Below are 13,469 nucleotides of genomic sequence, written 5' to 3'. Positions count from 1 at the left end.
GGGTGGGGGGGTGGAATAAAAACTCCCTCACCTCGAGTTGTTTTAGACAAATATAAATGCAAACTCTAGCTCTGTGGGCTTTTACACAAGCAGCCTGATTGCTGTCCATTGACTCTCTTGCTGTGATAAGGATATTCCAGTAAATCAGGTCCTTAAAACCGTGGAGCTGATTTAAGTGGTGAGCCATGCAAGAACCGCTGTGTCTATTGAAATTGGTAATATGCTGCTCAGCAGCAACACAGAAATGTACCAGAACAGGATGCCACCTCAGCCTACTGCTTCTGCAACTACTTTTATGTTAACCTTGTCTGATAATAGTTTCAACAACCTCATTTTAATCTCTGTGTGATACAGCCTGCAGGACTTTAAAAGGATAAAAAGAATTGCATGTATTTTCCCATCAAAAACGTATTGTTATCAAAATTGGGGTTGTTCAGAACAGTTAGAAAATGTTTTCTATCTTGCTAAGCTTCAAGACACGTCACTAAGAATTTTCCATTTTGCTAAAACTTTACTTTTCCATTTTTTTTTCCCCTATTTGACTTTTGCTGTATTTCAATCTCTAACATTTTGGGTTTTGAAAATCAAAGAGGAACGATTCAACATCAGTTAGGCAAAAAGCCCTCAATAGCTCCAAGAATGAAATTATCAGGGTGTTATTTCCACGGTAAACAGAGCTCTTCTCCTGAACTGAAGTGAAACTTCAATAGCAGACTTTCATATGGAACAGTAATTGCTTTCCAACTCATTGTGCCAGAAACAAACCAGGAGAAACAGTAAATTCCTTTTGTGCTCTCCTAAATCTGCCTCCCAGCCATTCTTTCCTGTCACCTGCATGCCATCTTTGACTACACTCTCTACAGTTTCTGAACCTCTCAGGAGCATCCACATTTCTATTTTATCTTTTATTAGTCTGTGGCAACCTTCTTCTTCGATTGCTGCACCTACATACTCCATTATTAGCTTTTCTTGTCTTCGATTGCTGCACCTACATACTCCATTATCAGCTTTTGTTTTCCCATTTTTCATTATGTACATGAGACAAGCATTTTGCTGTCTTACAGTCATGTGAATGGATTTTGGCTATACCTGAAAGATTTCATGCTAAAAGGATCCAAAAGAGTGAAACATCAACTGTTACAACCCAAAACAATAGAAACCACCACATAATAGCCTATATTAAAGCTATGGTATGGATATTGTCACTGATGCTTACTAAACGTGTCATAGGAGAGGCTGAGGGAGCTGGGGTTGCTTAGCCTGGAGAAGAGGAGGCTCAGGGGTGACCTCATTGCCCTCTACAACTCCCTGAAGGGAGGTTGTAGCCAGGAAGGGGTTGGTCTCTTCTCCCAGGCAACCAGCACCAGAACAAGGGGACACAGTCTCAAGCTGCGCCAGGGGACTTTTAGACTCAAAGTGAGGAGAAAGTTCTTCACTGAGCGAGTCGTTCGTCATTGGAATGTGCTGCCCAGGGAGGTAGTGGAGTCACCATCCCTGGAGGTGTTCAAGAGGGGATTGGATGTGGCACTTAGTGCCATGGTCTAGTCATGAGGTCTGTGGTGACAGGTTGGACTCGATGATCCTCGAGGTCTCTTCCAAAATTAGTTATACTGTGATACTGTGATTTTAGTTACAGGTCTAATTCGCTGACAGACTCAAGCAGCTGTCCTGCTTGTAGTCCAGAAGGAAGGGGGGAGAAAGAAGAAAAAAACCTATTAATTTACACTAAAGTGTGCTAAACAAATGTCCACACAAAACCAGCAACAAAAACATCTAAACAATATATACTGAGGATTTTTCTCAGCTCCTGGAATAAACTGTGGTTCAGTTGTTACAGCTCCATAGAACAGCGACTCTATTCAAGGTGTGTGAAGCAGTGAATGTGGGCTCAAGGAGTAAACAAATTCCTTTTCATGGAAATGGTAACAGTGTTCCACGTGTTGATAAGCAGTGTGGTTGCTGAAGGATAACAAAGATCCTCACTGCCATTGTGCAGCATAGCCACACTTTACAAAAGTTGCATGGTGAAGGTGTAAAGTGTTTTTTTTTTCACCAATTCTACCTGAAATGACCTTAGGCAAGCTTCAGTCAATCCAGGTGAATGATATATGTCAGGGAAGGAAACCCTGATTTCTAATAAAGGTTGTTAATGACAATCAGTGGAAGATCTTGGACTTGATGATCTTTGAGGTCTCTTCCAACCTTGGTGATTCTGTGACTCTGTGATCTAGGACAACTACACACAACCCTTACATGCAGAGTTCACTGAATTTTCAAGTAGGCTACAGTGCAACACCAGGCAAAGAGTTGAGTCTCCCCAAAACCATATGAACACTAGAACTTCTTTGTAATAATTATTTTGAGGCTGCTTGTGTGACTCTGAGGAGTCCAGAACTGGAGCACATGCTGAAGATCATAGAATCAGAGAATCACCCAAATTGGAAGGAACCTCTAAAGGCCATCTAGTACAACACCCCTGCAGTGAGCAGGGACATCCTCAACTAGATCAGGCAACACTGAGCCCACAACAGACCTCATTTCAGAAGCCAGAGCATTCACCTTTAAGACTTAACCTTACATATGATCATCTGTGCACTTTTCTTCAGTCACATTTACAGCCCTTAATTCACTTTATTTATATTTACATTTAACATAAAACACTTTTGCAATTAGAAGTCCAAAAAGGCCCACTAGATCTGTCACTCTGAACTCCTGCAGTCCACAGGGCATCACTTCATACAGAGAATGTTTATCAAGGCCAAAATGACAGAACACACAAAGGGTTCTAGTACTTGGCAAACTATGCCTTCATCACAGCCAGATTACAGAAGGGAGCAAGGCACCATCACAGAGCTACCCCCTCAGTCTTGGAAACTGGTGACCACATGGCAGCCCATCCATCTTTTCTCTTCCTCATTCTAGTTCCAGCTCTTTTCCTTCCCAAGTCAAATACACTTTTAACTTGCCACCAGTGTTGTTTTTGCTGATGCTTTTCAATCTGTTGCCAGCCACTTTCATTTTCCTGCCTGTGCAATAGACAGAAAACTTGGTACTTAACCAGCCTATCACCGACACTTCACCGGGAGAGAAAGCTGATGCACCTTCTTTCCACCTGTGCATACAAGCTGTTCTTAATCCAGCTGAAATAAGAATTTACCAACACTATCTGCTATCTGGTCTACCTCAGCACATATTATCTCTTTTCACTTGTTCTTTCCTTAAGGCACTGGCTAAGTGTCTTTCACTTTTGGTATGAAGGAACATTTTTCCACTTTTCTTAGCTGATATCTAGCATTAAACTGGCATTTGTACACCTTAAATTTAAAACCAACAAAAAACCCCAACAATAATAAAAGGACATCTAGTGACTAGAAGAGGAGCTTGTTGTTAGCAGATACTTAACCTGACACTTTGGGCATGTACCTTAATCTCCCCCTTGTCTCAAAATCCCCACTTGGAAAATGAAGAACAGTGGGGAATGTTTTGACTAGTGTTTATAAACAATTTCCGACTCTCAGCAGGCTTGAATGAAAATGAAACCTGGCATTACAGGAAGAAATGTGGACAAATGAAAAGCATCCAAAATTAAAACATCTGATATGACAGTGTAGTATTGCTTTGTCTGATCTTGAATTTTCTGAGCTGAAATAACCACATCAACAGAGACAAAGAGAAACGGCTGCAACACAACATTCTTTGTGCATGTATTTGTGCTATTTACTTCATAGTCTGTTTATGGGGGGAAGGAGGAGATCTATTTGCAACACTGCTTTCACACAGAAAGAGAAAAAAAGATAATCAGAACCTAGCACCTCAGCCTCCATTGCCTAAAATCCAAAAGCTCTTTCACTACAAACTCTTCCAAAGCAGGAATGGAAAAGCATTTGTTTTGAAAAGGTTTGTTTGGGTTATTAAAGAGAATCTTCACAACGACTGGAGCTGAAGGCAAGCTTAAGGTTGTCATTTAAGAAGTGAACACTTTATGCTAGCTCAATGAAAGACTGCATAGGTAGGTAGGTAGGTAGGTAGGTAAATGACCTTGCCATCCATACAACAGAGACATGTTTACAGATATTACATTTTTATTTTAAACTTATTTGATAAACCTTCAGCAACAGTAAAGACAACTTGTTTTCTGTCCCAGAACTCTGCCCCACCTGTAAGAAATCATGGGATGGGGTGAAGAAAGAATGAAATCAAGAGGCATGCTACTTTCCATCCATCTATGAACATTTCACACCTTGAGCTAAAACACAAACTTCTTCCTATTTTATTATCAACTTATGGTCTAGTAACCTAATGTCATGAATTTCATAGAAATATTCCATTTAATGTGTGCTATGCTTTTCATGTTTTCCAGTTCATTAGAATTAGGCTATCTTTTCAACTTCTTACTCAGAGAAAGGAAAATCTTTCAATCACTTTCGTGCACAGCACAGAAAAGATACAGTAAATGCACAGAACCAGCACCTGACAGCCATTCTGCTGAGGTACTGCTACAGACTTAGGTTTCCTTCTCCTATTTTTACTTTGGGATCTAAACCAATGAAAAGAGAGGAACAATTTGCTGGTATGCTGTCTTGCAAATGAACTAATTGATGTACACAAATCCTTCCCAAGAACATAAAATAACGGAATTAAGCAAATTTCCAATGCATTACAAGGTCTGCATATATTCAAACCTCTTCACATGTTCATTCACACATTTGCTATAGTGTTTCTGCGGTCTTTTAATATTCAGAGTTTGAGAAGCTGTAAAAGACTAAGTCTTTACAAGCAAGAATTTGTCACACATTGATAATGCTTGAAAATTAAAAGCACTATACTGATATCTGCTAAAGCAATAATTTTCAGTAATTATGAATTTTAGTCAATACCTATAACACCAAATTTAAAGAATTCACTAAATGATTCCAATATTGAAACAAAACCTCAGATAGAACATGTACTATGTGCAGAGAGCTGACACATTCTGAGGGTATTTGTTCACTTTTAAACAGTACCAAAGGCTGGGATGGGTTGGGAAGAAGGACAGGGGAACGAACAGAAAATGACTCAAAAACTGCCCAGCTCACTCCTCCACTTTTCATCAGCATAATAAGAGACATGAAGTATTATTTCTGGCTTTTATTGTCATTTCTAGTAGCTGTGTCTCAGTGGCCACAAGAGACAATCCAGAGCTAACAGGCTGCACATGCATAATTGGAAAAATGCAACTGTAAGATTATAGTTTATATTACACTAAATAAAAACCCCAAACCAAAACCAACCAACCAAACAAAAAGAAGGAATGTTGATGCCTCATGGTAGATGAAAGTGTCAGTTAAATGTATTTCTATTTTTCAGGGGGATCCTGAAGATGGGCTTGAAGTTCCAATGCCTGAGTCAATGAGTGGCAGTGTTTCAGTTGGAAGTCTGAGTATTGCTTTACAAGATGATGACAGAAATGAAGTAATCGAGTTGTCAGCTTCCTCCACTGATGAATCTGTGTTGCAGTGCACCAGTTTGAAGGAGGATGCAGGTGAAACCACAGCGTTACTTGGTAAGTGATACTTGGTTTATCACTTGATAATCCTTAATGCCATTCACTGCATTGGAAGAAGCCATTCACTAACTGCTGTCAGTAGTGTTAGTGTTGCAGTATGGACAAGACTGAGCGGTATCACTTACTACCCATGTTCAAAAAATACAAGCAGGTAGGTAGCAAATTGTACAGAGCTGGATAAAACTTGTTTTGAGGAGGGGGGGGGAGATGTAAGCAGTACCTTAGGACTACTGACCTGGAGAATCATGAGAAGCTTAGGTACATACTAATACAAACACAAAAAACCCCAGAAAAAAAAATCAACACCACTCCCCCACCCAAACCCAACCAAACAAAAAAAGCCCCCAACCAAACAAACCCCACCCCAAACACAAACACACACACACACTTAGAGAAAAACATATCAAAAGTAAAAATAAACCAAAACACCAAAAAAGTCCAAGGGTCAAACTATTCTAAATGTAGATTTCCATAGACTTGCTTTCTTTAGAATGAATTTTACAGACCATACTCCAAAACTGTTAGGGTTGTTTTGCCACTCACTGAATCAAAGTTCTGCACATAACATTTACATAGCCTTTCAGTACTCAAAGCAGTCTGAGGGAACTGCAGAAAGCAAAGTTACCTTTACAGATCTGGCCTTCAAAAAAAAAAGGAAAAACCAAAGAAGAAATCCATTAGGGCTTTTTAGGAAATAAAATAGGTTTCTCTGAGTGTTTTCAGTGTTGTAATACACCAATTTATGAGATAAGAGATCCTCCAGATCTTATTAGAGTAGAAAATTTTCTGTGGTGTAAGTGACCCTTCTGATAGTCATGCTGAGCAGGGGGTATATCTTAGCAGCTACTATTGCATGTTTCATGCACACACAAAAAAGAAACACAAAAAGTCTTCACCACTCACTGAGCTAAGAGCATTCTTATATATTTTCACATTTATGGGCATTTTAGAATGCTAAGTACTTTCTGAATGAAGCAATTTACATCCATTTATTCATGTAGAGATTATGGTCAGCTATTACCAATAGGAGTAACTGATGATGTCGTCTTCCAATTAGTTTTTTATTGTGAATTCTCCTAGCATTATAAAACCCAATAGCCACAAAAATTTCTAAGCTGGAGACCAAGAATTTCCATTTACCAGCCTTAATCTCCATTTAAAGCTGTTCTTCACTACAGTTTTGTGCACCTTCCTCCTCAGCTACCCAGAATTGTTCTTTTTTAGACATAATTAGATCATCTTAAATCATATTCTCCTGGTTCAGTGCTGCATGCATTGCACATCAATGAGAATTCTCTCTCTACCAGCCCTCCCCACTCTGCTTTTTTTTTTAAAGTATTAGCCTTTAGGCACTCTGTAGGTCTCATAGCACTCTTTATGATTTTCTTTCACCATAGTATGCTTCCATGAGCAATACAGTATTACTTTGTTTTCAGAGTGCACTAACAGAATGTGATGCTTCTCAGGTAAATACAAATATGTGTGCAAGCACTGCTGCATAATAAACTCCCTAGAATATTTTCAACAATTACTTTTATTATCTATACTTCATTTTCCCTAAATCTCTTCAATGACAGATTAAAATGAGAGTACAGGATACATGAAGACACTGGAAAGTGTAGGTAACCATGCAAAAGGATGCAGTGTTCTGGGTCATTCCACTTCCACTCGTTAGGACTACCTGTTGGCAAAATTACCTTTGCACTAATTCCCTTCTCAGGAGGAACAGCTCATTACAGGAACAAGAACACACTTCTAAGTGTGCTTTAGCCCAAAGCCCAAAACCCCATTAACACACACACACAAAACCCATCCTCATCAACAAACCCAACCCCCTAAACCAAAACCACAATCACACCAAAACAGTAAACACAAAACCAAAAAGGAAACAAAATACCCAACACCTTATAAAACAGAATACAATTTCCTAGGCTGTATTCTTCTGGGTAATTCTAGCTTATACATAACGGACAATGAAAGTCTATCTACAAATTGGGAAGCTGAAATGCTGCTGATAGTTCCAAAACCCAGCAGAATGCAAAGCAGGAAAGCATGCTTCGTATTCAGCTTGGTTGTAGAAGTTACTTAACTATAATGTTTGTCATTCAACTACACAGTCTGAAGATTGTATTACAGAAAAGAGTAATTAAAAGTTACCACATACAGAGACACAGGACTACAGAAGAATGAAAACTCTTCCTTCATGAAAAAGAGGGTCATAGCTGCAAGAATCCAAAAGCAGTTGTTGTTTGCTTACATCAAGAAAACAAAAATTGTTTCACCTGGGCATGAAATTAATATCTTCAAATGTGATGCCGTTTTAAGGAAACCTTAAGTTTGTTCTAATGGCTTTTGGCTTTAATAACAACATTTTTTTTTTATTAAAAAGAAAAAAAAATGTTAAGACACTTGTAAAAGCAGTTTGCTAGAAGTTCTGCCTTGTCTGGATAGGCTAATTTGTAAAAGCAGTTTGCTAGAAGTTCTGCCTTGTCTGGATAGGCTAATTTGTAAAAGCAGTTTGCTAGAAGTTCTGCCTTGTCTAGATAGGCTAATGTAACTAAAGAGTATCAGCCTGAGGTCAGAATGGCACGCTCTACCATGGGCTTTTGGGTTTCTGCAGAAGACACTGCTCTGCAGACAGCAGTGAATGTTTGTGGGAGGTTGATTACCGAGGAAGCTAAATACACTTGACTCATTTAAACCTTCAGATGAGGCATGGTGGTAGATAGACGTGATTTAACAGAGCTTGAGGAGAGCAGCTTTACCCTATGAAGTCGTGAGGCTGTGGATCCTGTTCCCGGCCATTTCTAGCATGCTAATTTTTAGGTATTTCTCTAAGACAAAAAGCAGATAGGCATTTAAGTTTTATGCTTGGCTTGCTCCCAGTGCTTTAGGGCAATCTCATCATAAACCACATTAAGCTTAGTGCTTCTTTTTTGGTTGTATTTTTTTTCCTCTCCAAGCATTTTGTTTTACTTCCATTTTAAAAGACATTTCTTTCAGAAGAGCTGCCTGCTTAAACAGCATCTGTTTTGAAGCACAACAGCAACTGACAACCCTACCAAAATATGTCATACATGGCTGGTGCTTGCTTCACATTTTTTTGCCCAAAGCATAACAAACCTTGTAGCTGTTCTTAAAGAACACATGGCGTTGTTTCCAATGCCAATATGGATGTAAGACTCAAGTCTCTGAACAAGAGATAGAAGCATACATAAGGTAATATGATAGGAGTTGTTTTGGAGATAAAAACAATCATTTAGGAGGGAGACCATGTAGACTCAAAACCCTTATTTGTGAGAAACCAGAAATTTAGGATGGGGTGCAGAAGCTATTGGAGTAAAGCAAGTAAGATGCCTGGGCAATAAGCCTTCATTATGAATATTCTGTATCACACAGACCATGGGAAAAATATGAGTAGTACTTGCAAAACTACCAAAATGCCTAATTCTGAACTTCAGATTTTCTTTCCCAAGGGTGTATTTGCATGTGCATTCTGCATCTGGTTATCATGCAGTCCCATCCAGGTTTATGTTAGACAATTCTGGTCTGGAAATCATGACAGAAAGACCATGCCTCAGCTAATCACCTGCCTTTCCCGAACAGTAAACACAGCCCAGTGTTATGCTGATCTGACCTGCACAGCTTCTCCACAGGACTTAGGCTCCATGTGAAAGGTTTGTAGTTTACAAGTAGTGGTCTAGATCCATTCACATTAATCTAAAAACAAGTCTGTACACAACAAAACTAAGCAGTCTGAAAAAAAAAACCACTAGAATGGAAGTTTCATGAAGGCAGCACTATTTGTTCTAGTCCTCTCTGTTAAAGCATGAGAGACAGGTCAGAAGAAAAAATACAGCAGCTGACTTCGCAAAAAGGTCACAAGTTTGCAGATGAATATGCTTTGTTATCTAATAATGCACACTTAGAATCAGAGAATCAACAAGGTTGGCTTAAAGTGCTGCAGAGAGAGTTGCTGCCTATGCAGAATCCTTGAGATTCAAGATGAACCTGGAAGAAACACCAACAGTGCCAGCCTCAGTACACACAGGAATCTAACAAAGGTCTCACCACATTAATTAGAAAAATAAAAGGTGAAAAGGGAATCTGCAAAAATTAACTACTACTGAATTTGTATATGCTAGAGACCTCTCAAGGAAATCAAACAGAAGAAAGCAAATAAAAGAAATGCAGCTACAGCATGCAAGTCACCATGTTCCAAAGACCCTGCCAAAACACATTAATATCTCACTGAAAACTCCAAATTCTAACTAGTCATATTAACATAGTCATTAGATGCTGTCAATGGGTAATTAAATATATTTGCAGTTGTGCAGGCTGTGGGCATTCATCCAGGTAACCAAGTGTTCACAGAGGGAAGCAGCAGCTTTATTACAGAAATATCTTTCAATGAAATTGTTTAATGTGGCCAACTAGAGCAGTGATTCTTTTTTACTGCTTTGTACTTTGCCACAAATCTTTGGCCATGCCCTGCAGAAATAAAAAGGTTTTTGAGTAGGCATTTTTTTATTACTAAAAAACCCAAGCCATTGAAATCATACTCAAGAGTGCAGCTTGTATCTCCTGTGCTAACAGAATGAGGGTGCCATTCCTAGAAGTGAACAAGTTTATCATACAGAAAAAGCATAGTCACCACATCATCTACAAATTCTTTGCTTAGAACTACAGTATTTCAGCTATGCAAAAAATCTGAAGCCTTAGTGATCCATTTCAGGACACTATACTGTCAGAGCCCACAATTCTTGAAGGAAATGACAACATCTCTTCGCCACACACACTACAGTGCAGGGTCTCATACGAAGCCACAGTTAGAAGGCAACTAAAATTTGATTAACAAAATAATGGACTTTCCATTTAGCTGCATCAAGTGAAGCACACTTATGAAGTCTGCAGTTTCAATTCTTCACATTGACAGCTTTCCAAACAGAATTTACAGAATACTGAGCTGAGTTTACAATCATTGGTCCCCCCATGAAAGGAACTGTAAAGGAGGAGGAACAATACTATCAGCTTTCAGTCAAATCAGTTCCACTCAAGTAATGAATCCAAAAAGTAGGAAATCACTAAGGTGTATGTGGGCACTACTGCTAATATAAAACATCAGGCAGATTAAAGGACAAGAACCTGCAAGAACAACACAAAAGTACTTAAAGGTTATAAGGCCAAAATAAACCTATTGCATCTTGGCATACCAGCCATATAAAAGCTAACCCATAAATATATATAGGCTGTGTAACAGAGAAAGTTACTTTAGACATTGTGAACAGTTGCTGATCCAGAAGTTAGGAAGAAAGGAAAGGTACCAACCCTCATTGTATACTGTAACAAGGTGATAAATAGTCCTATTTCATGTGCCCTCTTACCTCACCTGTTCACCTACCATAAGGTCTTCTGGACTTTGGCTATATGGTAATCATAGAATCAATAAGGTTGGAAGAGACCTCAAAGATCATCAAGTCCAACCTGTCACCCAAGACCTCATGACTACTAAACCATGGCTTCAAGTGCCACATCCAATCCCCTCCTGAACACCTCCAGTAATGTGTATCTTCCTGTTCACTAGAAGTATTTTGTGGCTGACTAACAGTAACTGGTTTTATCGTAGCAATCAGAAGATAATGTTGCTACAATGCTACAATCAGCATTTTACCATAACCTAGAGCTCAATGGCTTGTGTAATTGCTCTACATTCTCACTGAAATATACATTTGAGGTGCATCAGTACTTCTGCTTCACAGCAGACCTGGGCAAACAGAAATTAGTTTGAAGCTCTTAACTTCATACAATAAACACAAAACATTTTACACAGGGGGAAAGATTCTTTATCACACCAAGCTCTACATAAATGTTTATGCAGTTAAAGGCACCTACAAGGGAAAGAACAATACCAAGGAACTTGCAATGCAGTTCAACCAAACTACACTTTCTTTCACAGAAAAAGAGATTGGCCATAGGAATGTGCTGCCCAGGGAGGTGGTGGAGTCACCATCACTGGAGGTGTTTAGGAAGAGACTGGATGAGGCACTTGATGCCATGGTCTAGTTGATTAGATAGTGTTGGATGATAGGTTGGACTCTATGATCTCAAAGGTCTTTTCCAACCTGGTTAAATCTATTCTATATAGGAAGTTTTACTACTACAAAACCAAGCCTTGCCAGAATCACTTCTCAAAACTTTTCTTTGACTGCACAATGGCCCAATTTGTATTTTTATTATGTCAAATAAAAACAAGAACAGACTTTTCAACACATGACAAGAACTACCAAGTACTGATAGGCTGTAAAGTGGTCTCAATAACTTTAGCAAGGGAATTTTAAAAATGAATATTCTTTGGCTGTTACACTACTTTTATCCTCAAAATAATACCTTACATGTAATATTGCTTTGTCCTCTGTAAGTGGAGGAAAAAGAGACTTCTGGGGAAACAAAACAAAACAACAGAAAGCAAAAACCAGGACTGTAAGAGGCCTAAGACAAAGTAATTAGGTTCATGCTAACAAAATAAATTTGTTGTGCAGCCACCTCTAAACAGTGGAATAGCTTACAAACAGAAGACACTGCTAACATAAAGAGTATTGCACTTGCAGTTTGTAGTGCACTCTAGATAAATGAACATGATCAAAATTACCAATATGTTCTATACTTCTACCATAAATAAGGCTTTGCCTATAGCACTCTTGGATGTGTCCACTTCCCATTTTCAAGTGAAAGTGCAGAAGTCAATTTACAATTGTTATCTCCTACCAGTGATAGTCTACCCTTTGCTGTTCAAGTTTCAAGTCTGTTTATGTCTTCTGTTGCACAAAACCCTGTAATTAAGGATTTTTAGATTCCAGGTTGAAGAAAAAAAATTAGCATAAACTACATTAACACACTCTGAGCAGTTCAGAGTGAAAAACCACTTCATTAGTGACATTATGCTTGTCATTTTTACCCACCTGCAACAACTTATTAGAATCTGATATTACTGCAGATGTGGTAGAGGAAAATACCCAAGCCAGAGGCTTTTTAAGGCATTTCAGCATGCTTTGAGCAGCCTCTTTTTATTTTATTTTCTTTTGAAAAAGTAATTCATAATTCATGGTTCCTAACATTGTCATTCTCAACCGCTTAGTTAGACAAAACCAGCGTTAATTAAAATAGAACATTTCAGTTGGAAAAGACATACAGCGGTCAGCTAGTCCAACTGCTTGGCCACTTCCGGGGTGACAAAAAGCAAAAGCATATTATTGAGGACATTGTTCAAATATTTCTTAAAGATGGACAAGCTTGGAACATCAACCACCTCTCCATGAGGCCTGTTCCAGTGTTTGATCAATTGATTTCCAATTAAGGCTGTTACATTCACGTTTCAGGCCTGGGATAACTAAGCTCCATTGCCCACAGAGAAAATGGTTAACCTAATGCTTATCTAGATAATTATGTCTACAGATAAATAGAAGGATATAAATTAAATAACCATTATTAAAATAATAACAATGATGATAAATACTTGAAATGAAGTATTTGGGATTTAATTTAGCAATTAAAATAAGAACCCCAGAAACCTACATTTATGTGTTACATGCACATAATGTGGACACTTGTATTCTTTTTCCTTGCAAAATCGTGCAATGATTTCCATTAGCTTCACTTCCTTGGCACCATGGAATGTTGTATTTGAAACTATTCTATTTTTATTCAAATCACTGCACTTAAGCCTCATCTCCACTGACCTGGCTTCCCCGAGTCAGACATTGAAATTCATGTGCTATCAACAAGAAGCCCTCTGAACTTCATAATTTGAGGTCAGAATGATCAGCTCTAAGTCTAGAGTAGCACAAGGAAGTTTTTGTTTGGTAATATGCAGGGGTGAAATGCAGAGCTTAGAGATTTAAAGTGTAAATGCAAAAAGTAAGAGAAG

The 13,469-nt window shown here is 38.5% G+C and overlaps 1 protein-coding gene across 4 annotated transcripts in view; it reads right to left on the bottom strand.

The window, feature by feature from the left end:
- CADM2 (cell adhesion molecule 2) overlaps positions 1 to 13,469 on the bottom strand; it is a 632,714-nt gene that overhangs the window by 547,790 nt on the left and 71,455 nt on the right. The window lies entirely within an intron of this gene.

This window comes from Dryobates pubescens, chromosome 12 (assembly GCF_014839835.1).
Source record: "Dryobates pubescens isolate bDryPub1 chromosome 12, bDryPub1.pri, whole genome shotgun sequence".
Lineage (NCBI taxonomy): Eukaryota > Metazoa > Chordata > Aves > Piciformes > Picidae > Dryobates > Dryobates pubescens.
Note: the sequence above shows the minus strand (reverse complement) of the source record. Positions and strands in the feature narration are given on the sequence as shown.